Genomic DNA, 5,619 nt, shown 5'->3' with positions numbered 1-5,619 from the left:
CTTAAAGTTCATTAGTGCTGAGCTCACTTTTCTTTTCTTAATCTATTGATTCTTTAATTCAAGTTTTGTTGATGTATTCACCTTTTAGTGAAAACTTTGAAAATTTTGACTTTTGTTTGTTATGTGTCCTAAAATGGAACTCATTGTATTTTGCTTCATTTAATGAATAAAATACATCTACTTTTGAAAAAAAATGTGTAGATTAGAATTGAATTATAGAGTATTTATATAGTAGAAGTTTAAGAACCACGATTAATTAATTGTTTAATTAAAATAATTTAATGGCCCAAAATAAGTTTGAAGACCCCACGATGGCGAATGATGAGGGAGGGAGGGTGAGCTAGGAAGCAATTGGTGATGGAGGCCAAGTTTGGGTGACGAAGCCTGCAATGGGCCCTAGAGGGAGACATGCGTCACTGGCAAAGACGAATACTAGCTATGTTGGGGGTCCGGGTTTGTTGAGACAAGGCGAGATCTGAATGGAGGAGAGGGGTGGGGCAACGATGCTGGTAATTTGGCTGTGGCGAGTACACTGCGGGTAAGTGGAGGTTTAGTGGCGGACTGGTTTGGAGGGGGAACTGGTTTAGGCCTTGGTTGTTACGGCGATGTTGTTGCAAAGCATAAGGGAGAACGGTGTGGTGGTACAGTAGGGTATGGAATGAGGTTGGGTGTCCCAAATGCAAAGGAAGGTAAGGAAGCAAGTTGCAAAGGTGGTTGTCAGAGAAACATGTGTTCAACGAAGGGTACAGCAGACAACGTCCCAGGTGTAGTTGAGGTACAAGAACTAATGGTAGCATCGGAGCTAGGTAATGATGACGCAAGGGAGGCCTCAGATGGCTTCGGGAATACCAGTTGTGATGATGGTAGTGAAGCTGGAACTGAAACTTCAGAAAATAATGTGCAAATGAAATGCAAGAAAATAGGAAAGCTTGGGAGCTTACAGTGGGGTCTCGAGCAGTACAGTACAATAAGGAAGATGACATTATGGTGATACTTCAAACACAGAATGAGGCGATAACCCAAAAGAAAAAGCAAGCTAAGCAGAAGGAGAAGGCTAGGAGAAGTCGTCCGAAAAATTGAAAAAAGGTGTGTATAAATGTGTTAAAATGATATTTAGCTCTTGGAATGTTAGGGGGTTGGCGGGAGTCGAGAAATTGAGAATGGGGAAGAACTTTAGGAGAAAATTTAAACTGAATATGCTAGGCTTAATAGAGACAAAGAAAGCGGTTTTGACTAAATTTGATGTAGTATAACTTTGGGGAAATGATGCAGTTCAGTGGGAGTTTGTAGGGACGGAAGGTGCATCAGGCGGCCTGCTTTTGATGTGGGATGAAATGGTTTTTAAGATGAATAACTGTTATAAAGGAGAAAGGTGCTTGTATGTGGATGGTGTGCTGTTAAAAAATAATTTTCGTTATGCTTTTTGTTTAGTATATGGTGCGCATGTCAAGTACCAGTTTGTTATTTGGGGAATTTTAACGAGGTTAGTAAAGTGGAAGAGAAGAACGGAGCTGCTACTTTGACGGTGTCTGCAGTGAAGTCTAAATCATGGATTCATGATATGGAGTTAGTGGACCTAGCACTAATTGATCGTATGTTCACATGGTTTAGGGGCCAGTCAAGCAGTCGCATTGATAGGATTCTGGTTAGCTTGAGGTGGTTAGAAAAGTTTCCTGAAACAAGGCTAAGAGGAGGGCCTAGAGGTTTGTCAAACCATTGTCCACTGATTGTGGATGTCATAAGGATGAGAGGGGGCCGAGACCATTTCGGAGCCTAGATTCCTGGTTTTCTCACGAGGGGTTCTTGAGGATGGGAAAGGAGGAATGGAGGAACTTAGGGGCTGTTCAATTCATGGACAAGTTAAAGGGTTTAATGGTTCCACTGGCAATGACATAAGGAGAATTTTGAAAACATGGACATGAGGATTAAACAGTTTGAAGAAGAGATCAAGAAAGTAGATGATATGGTGAGCAACGGAGTGTATGACAGAACTATGGAAGCTAAAAGAAAGGTGCTTGTGAGCTCTTGTAAGAAGTGGTATATTAGAAAGGAACTTCATTGGAAGCAGATGTCACGATCCAGGCATGCAAAGGAGATGGACAAAAAACACTAGAAACTTTAACAATCTAGCTTCAGCTCGGAGGAAGAACAATCAGATTGATGCCTCAATGATTAATGGAAGGCTAGTATGGAATCAAGCCAGGATCAAGGTTGCTATACGAGATTTCTATAAGGACTTGTACCATCAGGAGACATTGCCTAATATAGGGTTTCGGGGCTGGTAAAGCAGATAAGTAACGAAGAGGCAACAGAGTTAGAGTCAATGCCATCTTTTGAAGAAATAAAGGATGCAGTTTGGGATTGTGAGCCAATTAAGGCACCAGACAGCGATGGGTATAATACGAATTTCATTAAAATGTGTTGGGAAGATTTCATAAGGGAGTTCATTGAAGCAGTGATTGGTTTTTTCTAGTCAACTGTGCTAACTAGGGATTCGAATGTCACTTGGGTGGCGTTAGCGCCGAAGTTTGTTGGAGCCAAAGGAATAAAATATCTTCGACCGATTATTATGGTAGATTGTGTGTACAAGGTCATATCTAAGGTGTTGGTTCGGAGGATGCGGAAGGTTATGCCAGGTTTAGTAGGGGAGACTCATAGTGCTTTTGTGAAGGGCAGGAAAATACATGATGGGACGCTGATTGCCTGTGAAACAATGCAGTGGCTGAAGTAAAAAAAAAGAGCTCAGCGATTATTAAACTGGATTTTCAAAAGGCCTATGATAAGGTCAAGTGGAATTTTGTGGATATTGTGTTACACAAGATGGGATTTGGCCTTAGGTGGAGGGCCTGGACCAAGGAATGTGTATGCTCTGCATCTATGTCAGTTCTTATAAATGGGTCCCCCTGTAAGCCCTTCAAAATGGAAAGGGGTCTATGACCAGGAGACCCACTGTCTCCCTTTCTGTTTGTGCTAGTTGTTGATATTCTCTATAGAATGATCAGGGAGGCGGTGAGGAATGAACGTATCTCTCTGTTTTTGGTTGGACGGGATAATATTGAGTTGTCACACTTCTAGTTTGTAGATGATACTATCTTGTTCTGTCCTACTGAGGAGGAGACTATCAAGAACTACAAACGGTTGTTGCGATATTTTGAGATGATATTTGGGTTAAGTATTAATTTTGAGAAGTCCAGCTTTATACCGGTTAATTGTGAGTGGCGTTGGACACGGAAGATGTGTTATTTGTTGGGATGTAAGGAGGCATCATTACCAGTCAGATATCTGGGCATTTCTCTGGGAGCAAATCTGAGGCTTGTTAAGACATGAAAACCAGGGATTGACAATGTGGAAGAAAAACTGAGTCTATGAAAAGCACAGACACTCAATAAGGTGGGTAAGCTGGTTCTCATTAAATCTGTTTTTAATTGTCTGCCTATTTACTATCTCAGTTTATACAAGATGCCCAAGGCTGTGGCGGAGAAGTTGATCTCCCTACAAAGATGGATCTTGTGGAGTAAAGAGGATGGAAGGAATGGGATGCCGCTAGTGAAATGGAAACTAGTAATGGCTCCAAACAAGGCAGGTGGCTTGGGAGTTGGTGATGTAGTGGTTCGAAATACAGCTCTACGTTTTAAGTGGTGATGGAGATTTTCAAAAGAGAACTGTCCCCTATGGAAGAAAGTTGTTTGCTCCTGTAATAACATGAATCTTTCTGAGATGCTGAGTGGTCAGCCAATACCTACAAGAGGGGGTCCATGGAAGGATATTTGTCAATTACAAATCAGGGAACCACATGTGAGAGAAAAGATGATCAGAGGCTTGTCCATGGATTTAGGGACTAGCAAAACAATCCGATTCTGGGAGGATAGCTGGTTACCTAGTGGTGCATTGAAAGATGTGTTTCGAAGACTTTTCTCGGTCTCAAACCTTAAAGGATCTGTTATAGGGGATTGTGAATTTTGGGATGGGTTAGAGTGGATTTAGAGTTTCCAATGGAGGAGAGAGTTATTCTAATGGGAGTTGGAGCTAGTAAACCAACTTCATGAAAGGTTGCAATCAGTTAAGCTAACAAATGAGAGAGAGGATAGAGTGATTTGGAAATTTGATAGATCATGTATTTTTTTGACTAACTCCTTTGTGCAGGTGTTGCAAGCCGAAGTTCTTTCGGTGGAAATCACAAGCTATAGCTTCACTAGTGCTATTTGGAGAAGTTTCATCCCACCAAGGATTGAGCTATTTTCATGGTTTGTGTTGGTCGGCAGGGTGAATACTAAGGATAGATTGTGTAAATTAGGTGTTATTGACCAGAATGATAATATATGTGTGTTTATGTTGAAAATCTGTAGAGTCTGTATTTCATTTGTTTATTGGTTTTGAGCTCACCTGGCAGGTGTGGTGTGTTTGGCTGTTCGCTCTTAGGAGGATATGGACAATGCCAGGTTCACTAAAGCAGCACTTTGAAAGTTAGACGAATATTTCAATGAGAAAGGATGAGAGGAAGCGGTGGTTCATTGGATTTTTTGCTGTTATTTGGACAATTTGGCTAGAAAGGAATAATAAAATCTTCAAAAATCAAGTCTCAAATGTGCAGGAAATTATAAATAGGTCCTTTAATTTCTCTAAGGAATGGATTGGTGGTGAACTCTTTGGTTGTCGATGGCAATGCCGAAGATGAATAGGGGTTGTCATGTACTTTGAGTTCTCAACTGTTATTTACTGGTTTATTTTGTTTTATCTTTAACGCTCCACCTTGTGTGTTGAGCTCTTCACTTCAAAAAAAAAAAGAAGATTTTTCTGAGTTAAAAAATGTAAATTTTTGCGAAAATTTGCGTAAAAATGCGTACCGGTAAATTAGCCGACAGTACCGGCTTAAATCTTTCGGTACTGTGTGAGAGCGGTAAATACTGCAGAAAAACTTATAAAAACATTTAAAGTCAAAAACCGGGCGCTAATTTTAAAGGTTTGGCCCAAAGTTGGGCCAAACGGGCCAAAAACACTAATGGGTTGGATCGGGGCCAAGCTGGGTCCAAGCCCAACATATATAAACACACAAATGAACCCATTTCAGCCTCATAACTCATTAAACACTAAACGTAGCAGCAGCATGAGTTGAGAGAAGAAAAGGGAGAAAATACTATTCACTTCATCACTTTTTCGATCATAACTCGAGCTACAATGCTCTGATTCATGTGCCGTTTGTGGCTACACAAAGCTCTTGCCGATCCCGTCACTTCTAGCTAGGTATTGTGGTAAGCTTTTCGAAAATCTCTACCCAATTTTTAGTCATTGTGAATTTCAAAATTTTGGATTTTGGTTTGAGTGGATTTTTGTGATTTTGGGTGTTTAGGTACTGATGCACGAATTGTGAATCACACTTTTCACAACACGTACCACTAACCAGCAAGTGCACTGGGTCGTCCAAGTAATACCTCACGTGAGTAAGGGTCGAATCCCACGGAGATTGTTGGTTTGAAGCAATCTATGGTTATCTTGTAAATCTTAGTCAGGAAGTCAATTATGTTTATCAGTTGAATTGTGAATAACCAAGAGAGCATAAATTAAAGATTACTTGTTGTGCAGTAATGGAGAATATGTTGGGGTTTTGGAGATGCTTTGTCT

The sequence above is a fragment of the Arachis ipaensis genome, chromosome B10, assembly GCF_000816755.2.
Source record: "Arachis ipaensis cultivar K30076 chromosome B10, Araip1.1, whole genome shotgun sequence".
NCBI lineage: Eukaryota > Viridiplantae > Streptophyta > Magnoliopsida > Fabales > Fabaceae > Arachis > Arachis ipaensis.
The sequence above is the reverse complement of the archived record's forward strand: the minus strand, read 5'-3'. Positions refer to the sequence as shown.